Source organism: Gopherus flavomarginatus, chromosome 2 (genome assembly GCF_025201925.1).
Source record: "Gopherus flavomarginatus isolate rGopFla2 chromosome 2, rGopFla2.mat.asm, whole genome shotgun sequence".
In the NCBI taxonomy this organism is placed as follows: domain Eukaryota; kingdom Metazoa; phylum Chordata; order Testudines; family Testudinidae; genus Gopherus; species Gopherus flavomarginatus.
In genome coordinates this window covers 148,383,589-148,397,964 of record NC_066618.1, presented here as the reverse complement: position 1 = coordinate 148,397,964, position 14,376 = coordinate 148,383,589, and positions in this window count along the sequence as shown.

Here is a 14,376-nt window from a genome sequence, read left to right as displayed (position 1 = left end):
AATGTAACTCCAAAGAAACAGATATACTCGCCCTTAGGAATTTAAATGTCTGTTGTTGAAGTATTATTTGGTCTGTTGATTAATTTATTAGTAGTTTACCACAAGCATTATGTATAAATTGGGATTTCCCTAGTGTCTCCACTGCGAATATTAAGAGTTTAATATAGCTCTTTGTGGGTTGCATGTGACACAGAGGTAAATCTCTCTTTTATAGGTTTATTTAAATACTAACAGCATTCTGCTCAGAACAACAAATATTTACAGTAGAGTTACTGAAATATTTTGCTGCCATTTAAGGTTCAGGTCTTCCTTTGTAATTTTTTTTTTATTCCACATTTAGTAACACTCCAAAGACTTACCTCCTTTAATAAAACTTTGGCATTGATGTGTACTTCTAAATAAGGCATACAAACCAAAGACTAACTACTACACAAAGGCCAGGTTCTAGCTCTGAGAAAACCTCCTGCAGACAGAGGTAAATCAACTGTGGAGTGAAGGGAGAATGTGGTCTTACATTTGGACCTCAGCCATGGACCATAATTAAGAGTGGAATTCAGTCCCTTCCATAGAATGGGTTTGGCAGCATTGAGCCAAAGTATTTAGAGAGTATTGGTCACCACAGTATCTAATCCATTGTGCTGTAAGATGATTGCCACATTTCACACAAGAAATGGCAAGAAATTACAGTGGTGGAAAAAAAATGACTACTGGGGATCATTTGTGTTTAAGACTGGAGTTTATAAAAAGATCTCAAAGCACTTGAGCTATAAGGCACTGTATATTGGTGCACATAACATAGTTTATGTAGCATTCTAGGCACCTGGGTGTCATTAAGTGGCACAAACAGATTTTAAATAAAACTAATATAAAATACTATAATTAGGTCCAGTTTTCCACCAGCTAGTATATAAAAAACAATCAATAGGTAGTCCCAGAAATACTTGTTGAATAACCATTAAATAGTTTTTTAACCGTTAGCATTGTCATTTATTCTTGGGCACAAATCCATTATTCATGTTATGAACCTGGCCTTTGCATTTTATACAATAACTGCCTCCTCCAAACACATTAGACACCCTGGAAACCACTTTGTCAGTATATTCCTGTGAGAATATGAAACATTTAGTAATTAGCTAAATGCAGCTATTTTCTCAGTAGATCAGCACAAAGTTCTTTAGCACAGGTTTTTCCTCGGTTCTCACACAATGGGAAAATTCATAACAAAAAAAATAACATTTGGAGATATACCTATCTCCTAGAATGAGAAGGGACCTTGAAAGGTCATTGAGTCCAGCCTGCTGCCTTCACTAGCAGGACCATGTCTATGTGTTTAATATATGAAGATATACCTATCTTGTAGAACTGGATCAGGTCCAGCCCCCTGCCTTTACTAGCAGGACCAAGTACTGATTTTTGCCCCAGACCCCTAAGCAGCCTCCTCAAGGATTGAACTCACAATCTGAGGTTTAGCAGACCAATGCTCAAACCACTGAGCTATCCCTCCCCCCTTGATAGTCATCTCAAACTTACCTTTCCCCCTTTCCAATAGCATGCCAAGCTTTATTTCTTTATCTGATTGATTGCATTTCACCTATAACAAAAGCAAAGTCAGAAAGAATAGCTCAGCCATGGGAAGATAGTATAGTATTCAAAATAGCCATATTAGAAAAATGTTAGGGGTTAAAATGGTCAGGTTAAATAAGACAAAATTGGAGTCCTGACTCAACAATTCAAATTCATGATTTGTAAGCCAGAGGATTTAAATTCAACTGATAAATATGAAGCAGAAACATTTATCCACCAAGCTACTCAGTCTTTAGATAACATCTATGGAAAACTGCATGTGGTAAATGTGATCAGAGGACACCCTTGTTGTCCCCGATTGGATTAGAAAAATATGGAGATTTTCAAGTAAACAATATAATACATAAATAGAATGAAACTCTTAGGAATTCCCCCACACCTTAATTATTAGTGGAGGTTCAATACAGCCAGAATTGCAATTTTCACACTATATGGTACGTTGTTTTAGTTAAACCACTTTGGGATAGGTTTCAATCAGCTGTTCTACGTAAGTATCTAGACTGATAGCCACAATCTGGGACTTTCAATCTACTTCACTATAACCTGTGTTACTATAAGCAAGACAAATTGTAAAAGGGCCAAAGAGGACAGAATAAAAGGTTTTGTTCTTATCAAGACCTACATGTATGCGAAGTAACAAGAAAATGTGATGAAATACTATGTGTTTAATTTTGTTTTTAGAAAAATTCTTTTCATAGTAAAGTTACACTAATGAAAAATCTGTTAGTTTGAATTAAAGAATAAAAGCTACACAGAAACTAAGAAACCTGAACTGACCCCCCCCCCCCCCATCATTTGAAACAAAGCTATTGGATTAGCCTTGAGAAAAGGTTTATTTCCCCTCTCTTATTTTCTAATATAAGAGATGGCATCTGAACCAGAGGGTGCCCCCACTGTGTTTCAACAGTAACCATCCCTCTTTTCCTCCTAACTTTGCCCTCCCCCCGCTTCTCTTTTTTGTTTGCTTTAAAAACATATCTTCATCTATCTACTCCAGAGAGCTGGGGGGGGGTGCAGAATCAAGTAGAAAACAGACCACTTATAAACTAAACCCCTTGAGGTTATGCTAATGAGGGAGTGGTAGAGTACATACTCATGCAGCCCCACTAGCATGGGTACAGACAGTAGTATAGACAAGGAAGCACATCTCAGGTGAGTAATGACATGTCTGAAGGTCATAGATGGTGGATATCATAGGCTGGGGGAGGCTGAGCCCCCCCCGCCACATTCCACTCCCAGACCCTCCTGCAATTCTCTCTGCTCTTCTGTGGCCCAGGTTGACTGAGGCTGAACCCCTTGCCTGGCGCTCTGGGGCCGGGGCGGGGGGGGGGGCAAACCCTTTGCCCGGCGCTCCAGAGCTGGAGATGCTCGGGCAGCCCAGGCCTGGGGGGGCTGGCAACTGTGTTGTGGGTGCTCTGGGCTCCACAGTGGAGGGGAGATAGAAAGAGAGGGGACAGGGGCTAGCCTCCCCCAATGGCTGCTTCACCAACTGCCCATGCTGAATGTTGTGATACAAGTGCATACTCAATGCACCTACCCAATGCACACTCTATTTACCCAAGCTGTGCCTCCTTTCTACACTACTATGTTTAGCAATGTGGTGCCCCAGTGCTAAAACCTTTCCCCTCCACAGGAAAAGACTCCCCTAGCAGGGAAGGGTTCTGGAAGTAGGGAAGCAGCAGGGAAAGGTTTGCGCAGCTCCCCACTGGTGGAGCACTTCCGTACTGTAGGGAAAGACTCTGGCAGGGAAGAAAAGCTCTGCCAGCTCCCCACAGCTGGAACCCTTCCTTGCCAGATCCTTTCCTTACTGCAGGGAAAGACTTCAGCAGCAGGGAATTGCTGATGTTTTGCCTGCTGTCTCTCCCCTGCCAGAGCCTGACACTGATACAAGTAGCTACACACCACAGTGAAGACACAGCAGGCTTTTCACCACAACACGTAACTACACATACACTACATGCTGCTGCCAGTGGCTTGTTGAGTGGATGTAGCCTTTGCTTGATTATAGACTCTCAATAGATGAGTTTGAAAGTTACCTGCTATTCCAAGCCCAATTTTGGACTCCCTTTCTAAACATACTCTCCACTTCCATTCTTTTGGGCATGTGGGGCCTGTATCCTTCAGAAAATGTTTTGCCTAAATTTTAAGTCATTGAGACAATTCTTTCCTCAGGTGTGAGTCAGACAGTGGGCATGGGCAGTCATGGCCTGTGATTAGAGCAAGGGCCAGGCCTGTGGTTAGGGCAGGAATCAGAAGCCAGGAACAGCAGCCTAGGTGCCAGAGCTGGAGTCAGAAATCACAGCTGTGGGTTAGAACTGGAGTCAGAAGCCAGAGCCAAGGGTCAGAGCATGGTCACCTGGATTGAAGCAAGTTTGGGTCCATTGCAGAAACAATGTTGGGAAGAAGCAGGCACAGGAACTATCACGGACATGGACAAATGCTTTAACTCTGAGCAGCTGAAGAGTCTGCTGCCTCTTCCCACCTGCCAGGTAGTATGGCCAGCCCTGCGCATTAGGTTGCCTGGAGACTGGCTCTGCTGCAGGCCCTGCTTCCTAACAGTATGAGACTCAGGGAACAAAAAAAATTCTGTGTGGCTCTAAAGATGGCTGGGGTGGTCAAGATCCCAGTACAATTAAGCCCAATGCACTTGGATGTTTGTTGTCATTTTAATAATCTTCAGTGGTTCTCAGAAAACAATAATGTGTCCCAGTTAATTTCTTTTTTACTGGTGTGATAAGAGCTGCTCTTTTTGTGACTGGTTGGAAAACTGGAGCTAAACTGTCGGTTAAAGCTAGGAGTTTATTTACCTGTTCTCCTCCCCTTTTTTTTTTACACTCATCCTAAACTCTGCACTTTACACGAAGCAAATCCAGCATTTCATACAAGAACATTAAGATATTTCACAGATTTAATAGATTATAATATTAATAAACAAACACTACAATGTTCATTTATCAAGAGACATGACATATTTCATAACATATCTTTGAAAATGTGTGGCAATCGGGGAGGTCCCAGATGATTGGAAAAAGGCAAATATAGAGCCCTATTTAAAAAGGGAAAGAAAGAGAACCTGGGGAACTACAGACCGGTCAGCCTCACTTCAGTCCCCTGGCAAAATCATGGAACAGTTCGTCAAAGAATCCATTTTGAAGCACTTGGAGGACAGGAAGGTTATCAGGTACAGTCAGCATGGTTTCACTAAGGGCAAGTCATGCCCAACCAACCTGATTGCCCTCTATGATGAGACAACTGGCTCTGTAGATATAGGGAAAACAGTGGCTGTGATATATCTTGACTTTAGCAAAGCTTTTGATACGGTCTCCCACAGTATTTGTGCTAGCAAGTTAAAGAAGTATAGATTGGATGAATGGACTACAAAATGAATAGAAAGCTGGCTAGATTGTCGAGCTCAATGGGTAGTGATCAACGGCTCGATGTCTAATTGGCAGCCGGTATCAAGCGGAGTGCCCCAGGGGTCAGTCCTGGGGCCGGTTTTGTTCAACATCTTTATTAATAATCTGGATGATGGGATGAATTGCACCCTCAGCAAGTTCACAGATGACACTAAGCTGAGGGAAAGGATAGATATGCTGGAGAGTAGGGATAGGGTCCAGAGTGACTTAGACAAATTGGAGGATTGGGCCAAAAGAAACCTGATGAGGTTCAACAAGGACAAGTGCAGAGTCCTGCACTTAGAAAGGAAGAATCCCATGCACTGCTACAGGCTGAAGACCGACTGCTAAGCAGAAATTCTGCAAAAAAGGACATGGGGATTACAGTGGATGAGAAGCTGGATATGAGTCAAGAGTGTGCCCTTGTTGCCAAGAAGGCAAATGGCATATTGGGCTGCATTAGTAGGAGCGTCCCCTCTATTCGGCACTGGTGAGGCCATTCCTAGAATATTGTGTCCAGTTTTGGTTCCCCCACTACAGAAGGGATGTGGAAAAATTAGAGAGAGACCGGTGAAGGGCAACAAAAACTATTAGTGGGCTGGGGCACATGACTTATGAGAAGAGGGTGAGGGAACTGGGGTTATTTAGTCTGCAGAACAGAAGAGTGAGTGGGGATTTGATAGCAGCCTTCAACTACCTGACGGGGGGTTCCAAAGAGGATGGGGTTAGGCTATTCTCGGTGGTAGCAGATGACAGAACAAGAAGCAATGGTCTCAAGTTGCAGCGGGGGAGGTTTAGGTTGGATATTAGGAAACACTATGTCACTAGGATGGTAGTGAAGCACTGGAATGAGTTACATGGGAGGTGGTGGAATCTCCATCCCTAGAAGTTTTAAGGCCTGGCATTGCACCCTCAGCAAGTTCACAGATGATACTAAGCTGGGGCAAAAGTTAGATATGCTCAGGCAGCCCTGGGGACTGCCACATTGGCCACTGCTAGAGTGGCTCTGCAGCCAGCTGCACCGGCCAATGCTCTGGCAGCCCTGGGCAGTTGGCCCCAGGGACCATCCCTAGGGGAGTTTGGGTCCCTAGACAATCCCTTCGCCCTGCCTCTTACCCTTCCCCCTGCTCCGCCCCCAGCCCACCCCCATTCCATCTCTTCCCCTAGCAACCCCACACTCACCGAAAATGGCAGGAAGCAGAGCAATCCAGCCCCAGCCCGCTCTATTCCACCAGCTCCCAGCCACAGCGCTCTGCTTCCCACCACTGGTGAGTGTGGGGAAAGGATCACCCCCCCTCACTCACCAGTGGCAGGAGGCAGAGTGACGCAGCTCCAGCCTCCTCTGCTTCCCTTGCCCTGGCCCCAGCCATGTCACTCAGGTTAGGGAAAGGACCGTTCTTGGCTCTCACCAGCAAGAGCGCCTCCAGCTTTTTTGCCACCCTAGGCGGCAGAAGGTCCTGCCCCCAAAATGTCACCCCTGACAGAGGCAGCAGAAGGTCCTGCCCCTGAAATGCCGCCCCCGACAGAGGTGGCGGAAGGTCCCATCTCCGAAATGCCACCGATGAGCGGGGCAGCCAAAGATCCAGCCGCCGCAGTCGCCGGTCCCCAAATGTTAGTGCCCTAAGCGACAGCCTAGATCACCTAATGGGTTTGCGCCAGCCCTGCTCACCGGTGGCAGGAAGCAGAGCGCCGCAGCTGGGAGCTGGCAGAGTAGAGCAGGTTGAAACCAGGCTTCTCCCAAGCCCTGTGTCCTGAGCGACAGGCTGCTCCTGATCCCTGCTAATCCTCCAGCCCACTCTGGGACTGTGGGGCCTTCAAAAGTGGCCCCTCATTACTCCTGCCTCCCAGAGTATGGGGGAGAGGAGGCCTGGGGCCCCACACAGCCCCCCCCCCCGTGGGGGAGGGGGCTGCGTAGGGCACCCAAATGACTAGGGATGGCCCTGGGTCCATTACTTTTACTAAAAATATCCGTGACTAAATCATAGCCTTAGTCAGAGTTGCTCTACTAGCCACTAGATGTCACTAAAGAATAATAGTCTAACAAAAGCTTTATTTTGCATTTAACGTTGTTTTAAAATATATACTTTATATTTTATAAAAGATATAATAAATATAGATAAAAGTTATATGATATGTTTTAAGCTAATTTATTTAGTGCCTGCATACAAGTGAAGAGGATGCTGCAGAAGTTTGCTAATGTAAAGGAAAAATAGCAAAAGGCTCAAACAAAAGTACGTAATCACAATTTACGAACCATGATGGAAACATCACTCTCATGATAAAATAATAATAATATATAAGCAAGACTTGTGAGAGATCACCTAATATGCTGGGAAAAATTATACAATAAATAAGAAATCCTGTATGTTTGGATAAGAAATAAAGTCATGAGTTTCTTACATATGGGAAAGTTCCCTCCCTTTCCTCAGGAAAATATTTCCTTTCCCCCAATTTCTAGGAGCATGTTATTTTGCATAATAAAAAACCTAATGTGTTTAGTTGGGTTGGAGGTTTGCAGACACACATCAGGCATTTAGCATGTGCTAATCCAGCATTTCCAATCCCCATAATCCCTGGACTCTTCAATCTCTTCTATAATGATTAGGGTCTTGTTTAAGCACAAGAGACTGATAATTTGTTACTGATATTTTGTTTCCCTCCTCAATCCCTTCCCTCAAACCCGGGTGGGGGGGGGCAGACAGGGAAGAGGAGAAAGTGAGATTCTTTTTTCTACTCCTACTTCTTAGTGAAAGCAGAGGAGAGGCCAGGTGAGATTTCCTCTGCCCTGAGAGGGGGAAACTAGGAAACATTTCCTTCCCCACAAGAGGAGCAGTCCTTTCACACATTCCCAGTGTGAAAAGGCCATAAAGTAGTATTTATTTTGCAGCCTTCATATGCAAGTCTAGAGGGAGTCCAGTGGGATAGTTCTCTATAACTATCCCCTTAGGCAGAGGAAAGGCAACTATTTTTTAGCCTAAAGTACAGTCAGAGCAGGAGATGAAGACACATTAGAACTCCACTAAACCAGGCTAAGCAAGAGGAGCAAGATTCAGTGGATATGCACATTCTCTACTGTTGAAATGGTCTTATGGAGCCTGTGCAATAAACTCTTTGGGTGGGAAGGGCAAGGTCCATTGCAGAGACACCTAATTTATATCACCTGTGTTGTGTATGTTACATCACACAATCTGCCAAGGTGAAAGCCTCTCAAATTAAGCAAACTCACCAGTTCTGCAAATTTGCAGGCAGCTACTCTTCTCCACAACATATCTGCTGATATCGAAGCCTCCTGAGACATTGCTAGTTCTTTAAGGCATATATTTTAACAAGGAGTCCTTATAACTAAGGAATAATAATAGGCCTGGGCCAGGTTGTATTTCTGATTGCTGAGATGATACTCAAGTGCATAATTAGGGCCCAAATCATGTTCCCTCTGTATGCAGCTTCCCACTGCCTGGATCAGGGATAATCTCTCCCCGCCCCCGAGCCAGCACTGCTACAGTCCATGGAAAGAGCAGTCTGAAGGGTTAAAGAATCCACGTATGCAGGAGGAGGCACTGAGTTCAGAGGGTAGAGAAGGAGGCTGCAGGGAAGACAATTAACATTCTCCTCTACCAACTTCATGCTGAGGAGTTAATGCTGCTTTGAGGCTCAGACTCATGCTGCCAAGGAGCTGGAGAGTAGGCAGGGATCCCTGGAGGCGATGCAGAGGCAAAGAGGGTCCATTCCAAGTGGACTTGGCTTCCAGCAGATCTCTCAAAATTCATAGGTTCTGGTAATAATCTGTGATATTCCCTCTCCCTTTTGCCCCCCTCCAACCTGATCTGGCCCTATGAACTCTATGGCTCACATTGCACTCTCACTGAAATCCCAGAGTCGGGTCACAGCATGCACTAGCCTGAATGTAAAGTCTGGAATGAATTATTTGGTGTCAGTCTCCACTTCAGTTGTTCCAAAAATTCTGGTCTGGAGTTTATCTGGAATATCCCTAGCGCTTGATTTTCAGTGGTGATGAGAATCCACAAGTTCAGCTGAAGTTAACACAAGCTGCAACTGCTCAGCAGCCCTAAAAATCAGGCTATGAAAGTCACAAAGCTCAGATTTGGGTATGAGTCCTGATTTAGGAAAAAAACAACAATAAAATTTGAGGTACTCAGACTATTGTTTCTGGTTTGGGCTAGTCTGTAGCAAGGAATAACCTATCCTATTTGTTGCTGGTCACCTTGGAGCATCTAATCATTTTAAATTTATAGCATTTTTATGGCCAGTTGTAACTTTACAGCAGATACCATGTTCAGCAATGAGACCAGCTACAACAGAATTCTGGACTGCCTCTAAAATGAATAATGTCACCTTGGTAATGCACCACAGGTTAACATCACAGCTGTTTCTAAAAGACACTGGATACACGTTACATACAAATTACCCAAATGAGATTTTTATTTAAAATACTGAACTATATTAAGTATTTTTTTTGTTTATAGAGCATAAAACCCATCATGATTTCTAGCCTGACTCTGATGAATACCTGAATCATACAAAAACTGACTGAAAAACTAGAAAACAAAAATTAGCTGAATTCAAAAAATCTTTCTAGAGCTAACTAGGACTGGCTGCAACTGTGCACTAACTTTTTAAAAAAGACAAACCTTGCTTCCTAAGCAAACTGAGAAAACATGATTCCTAAGTTCCTTTCCTTCATTAACTCTTTTTACTTAGTTGTAGCGTCTTTTGCTAGAACTAAATGATTCATTTTGTGAGGCAGGGCCGCGCGGGGTGGGGGGCGGGAGAGGGCAAGTGGGGCAATTTGCCTTGGGCCCTGCAGGGGCCCCCACAAGAATATAGTATTCTATAGTATTGCAATTTTTTCTTATGGAAAGGGCCCCTGAAATTGCTTTGTCTCAGGCCCCCTGAATCCTCTGGGTGGTCCTGTTGTGAGGAATGTCTTTGATACGCTTTTCAGAACTGCTGAAGTAGTGATCTTAATGTGCAAGGCTTAGTACTGTTAGTCACTTAAATGTAATTTAAATACAGCCAAGCAGAACACCAGAGCAACAGCCCAAATGCAGATATGACAGAAAAGATCCAGTCCACCTAAAACTACAGCTGCAGCTTCTTTCGCTTAACTTTAAGTCTCTTCAGCTTCATATCATGCAGTCTGGCTTCTTTTCCCTTTTCCCCTTATCCTACTTCCAAGTTTGAACTTGCTTCCACAAAGGTAAGTAGACCGGAAGGGGAAAAAATAGATAAAGCAGAAGAGAAGGAAAGTTATTAAGATTGTAACTTGTTTTCTAATCTTTTCCCCAGGCTGTCCAGTTTAAATGTGGAATTATGAATTTAAAGCAAAATCCATTTACTCTCTCTTCCTTCTTCTACTTTATTCTAAATGTTAACTCTATTAGTTATAATAGTGTTCTGTCTACACTGCTCAGGTTTCCTGAGCAGTTCATCACTATCAAAACCACAATAATTTCAGCCTGGATGTGCCATTGATCTGGGCTCTCACTGATCTTGCCTGTTTCAGCTAAAATAAGCCACACCTTAATTGGAAACATTGAAGTGGCAGCCTGTTGATGGAGAGATCAGTGTAGTGGGTGCATCCAAAGCACAACTTATATGACAACATCTGTTTTGGAAGATCAGTGCTTTTATTTAGCTTTCCATCCCCACCCTCCAGCTAGCTTGAGTAAGAACTTCAATTTAATAACTCCTCAGGGATGACAAGTTCCTTGCTAAAGATGTGGCACTAGAGACAAGATGTCTGAAAAGTGGCCCCAAACTTGAACTAAAATTCTGGGGTGCCAAAGCCACATTGCTATGATCAGGGGCTCTCCCAAGAACATGTACCTCAGATTCTAATTATAGAAGTTCCACCCTGAGACTAGGGTCCCAAGGGTGCTGAACAGGAAGCTTGTTCAGATCTGAGACTTTCCTCAGGGAAATTATACATAACATTCTATGAAGCAGTCATCCTGAAGGATCATTTTCGTCCCAGCAAGCAGGTCCCACTGGTGGTTCATAAAATGGGGCACTTGGACATTGGATCAAGCCCAGAGGCAGGAACAAGCAGTCTTATAAAAGAAAGGATTGTGTGAAAAGGAGTGAGAACATAAAGGAGACTGAACAGCCTGACTTAAGCTGTGGCAGCAGTCACATGGGCCTAGGCTAGGAAAAGGGGTTAAGGGATTCTGAGAGCTCTCCATGGTGCTGCAGTAAAGAAGATTTAACAGTCCTAATAGCTAAAAGATGACCGCTGTGACATGCAAGTCACAGAGACCCTCTAGTATGAGAGGGAGAACAGCAATATACAGGGGAAACCTGACACTGAAGATTATAGCAAGGAGAAATGAATTCTCCCATAGTGGATAAAGGTGGGTGGAGGGAAAACCACAATGTCCTAGTGGAGTATTGAAACATTATGGAATAAAAAGGAACAAAGAGAATGGTGGGAGGCAGAGCAGATCAAGCAAACATTTGGTTAATACAGCAGCATCTGGATAAGGAAAGCCACTTCTGATAGAAATTGGTACGCTGGGATCATCAATCAAGAGAAATAAGGAAGTAGCAGTCTGGAGAAAAGAGCTACTGTCCTACAGTTCAGTGGAAGCTGGAGCTAATCATGGAGGGTCACCAGGGGAGACACTGTTGTGTTTGTTTATGCTAGCCTGAAAACAAAGGAACCCGATGGTATTTGTGTTACCCTGCCAAAGGAGAATCCCTTCCTTACCAAATGAAAGGACCAGAACTGCTCTGATGGAATTCTACTGTAGAAGGAACTGGACCACCAGGAATTACATGTCCTGTGTGTGGAGCGGAGCTTAACTGCTTTTTGTGAAGTTCTATGCAGCAACATACTAGGATGGAGGGAAAGGGCATAGACAGACTAAAGATGTAAGATCCCTCACACTGTGTAGATCTTCCCATTCTCTCCCCTTATGCAGGGATGTGGCATAACAGACCATGGAAGCTACTTCAAGCCCTGGGAGTGGGGCAGGAGGGAGAGAATCCCTCCATTCCTGAACCTGCCACAGGCCTAGCCTGTCTCCTTGTGAAGAGTTTGGGGTGTGGGGGGATTCTGAGGTATGATTTCTGATAAACTTTTGACAGCTCTTGCCATTTATGTTTGCATATAAGCTAACAAGCAAAGTGGATTTATGTTTCAAAATGCTCTTTTTGCTAAAGCATAGATGGCACAGAAAAAAAAAGCTGTATATACCCATTCTGTTGTTTTACTGTCTTTCTATAAATCACTGGAATAGTTAAGATTTGCTACCTGTGATGTCTCAGTTCAACTTTAAGTGACGAAGGTTCAAAAAAGGCAGTTTAACTCCCTCACTCCACAAATATGCCATCACCTATAAGGAATCAGCCAAACACACTATTTAATTAAATAATAAAATACTGATTTTTACAGTTATGTACATTTGCTGAATTCCACAAAAAGCTGTACAGCATTGCATCATCCACAGCAATTAGTTTCATCAAGCAATAAACCTTTCACCAGCAATAAGGTATACAGTAAATTATGCTTGGAATGCAGCTTTTGAATGTGACAGGTTGACAGATATGGTGTGAAAATGAAACCCATTAATGTTTTAAGTGTGGTGGGGGGGAAGCATTTACTTCAATTTCATATACTTTGTTCTTATTTAAAAATTTATATATGAGGTAGTATTATGTACGTACAATTAATATAACTTGACATGGCAATTTGGAACAAGAAAAGATAAGAGTTATTATATACAGCTGTTTTACTCCACTATATAATGTAACATTTCCTGGGCAGTTAGAGTGGCTGCCTGAATACTACACAAATACAACATTTAAAAAAAAGTGATCATTGGCCCAAATTTTGCTGTTTCTCTGGATTTCTTCCAGTCTAACTCCATGAACATTAATGCAAAGTGGGTGATAAAAAATATACATTTATATTACAAAAGGAATTCTTGTGAATTTTTATTTTAATACATCTGAAATGGCTACATCAGAGAGTATACTGTGTGTGTGTGTGTGTGTGTGTGTGTGTGTGTGTGTGTGTGTGTGTGTGTGTGTGTGTGTGTGTGTGAGAGAGAGAGAGACCATTTCAGATTATGGTATTTGCACATGCTACTGTCAAATTGTTTGAAGCCTGCAGAGCTTTGAAGTCCTGCCAAGAAAAGTTCCTTTTTAAAGGGAGTAGAGGGTTCCTTGCCCCATTTTTTCTTCAAAACATTAGGAAATGCCATGCAAAAACTATGTTAAGAGATCATAAGGATTGCACATTCAGCACTCAAAAGTTAAGAAATATCACAGTTAAAGGTGACTTACAATGAGGGAAAGGGCTATGCCCTTGTTTCTCTGTAAACAGAAGAAAGAGAATCAGTTCTCTGATAAAAGATGAGAGTGCTCAGTCATGAGGAGACTGCTGTAGGCAAAAGATGGGACTGTCTCATTGGGAGAGGAGATGAATAAGAAGGACTATAGTAGAGGAATATAAATAATGAAGGACATAGAAAAGGTAAATTGGGTACTTCTATTTACTTTTTTCCATAATAAAAGAATAAGAAGATCGTGAATAAAAGGCACCAAATTTAAAACTGGTAAAAAAATGTATATACACAAGTTATAATTTACCTGTGAAACTAATTGTCATAAAATATCAGGATTCAAAAAAGAATTGAACAGTTACTTGATTAATGAGAATATTCATAATTACAATAGATAGAGTAAATTTTTTTAAAGAAGGGATATAAACTCATTCTTCATAAGGTGACCATTCACTGATAGTGGTTAGAAAGAAACTACACCTATGACCAAATGATTCTGTAATTGTGTAATATAGCCTTCTTGAACCTGCTTCTGAAATAATTGGTACTGATCATTGTCAGAGACAGGATACTGGACTAGATTTTTTCATTGGTCTAATCAACATTTCATGTGTCCCCATTGTGTATAAAGAAGACCTGAATATATATTTAAATTTTGCTTGCATTTTAAATTAGAAATTAGGGTTCATCTACCCTGAAATATATATTACCACTAGGAAACCTGTGAAATCACGACATCAAAAGACACAAGAAACTGAAATGCAAGTATAATAACTAACGCTCAAAAATTATGAGTTGTTACTAACTTAGAATTGCCCAAGTATCAAGAAAATTTTAGAAAAAGGTATGATCGAAGTCTAAGAGAATCAAAACTTAAGGTCTAATGGCTAGATTTCTTCAATAGTCGGAGGAAACTCAGAGAAGCTTTCACAAGAGTGCACCACTGGTACAAATAAAGAGATTTTCCCCTTTTCTCTGAATGAATTAATTAAAAACACATTGAATTAATATAAAACATTGATATTATATGATGTGCCAGATACAGTAGTGTAATGGGGAACTTTATGGAAAGTAATACTATCCTTAAAATT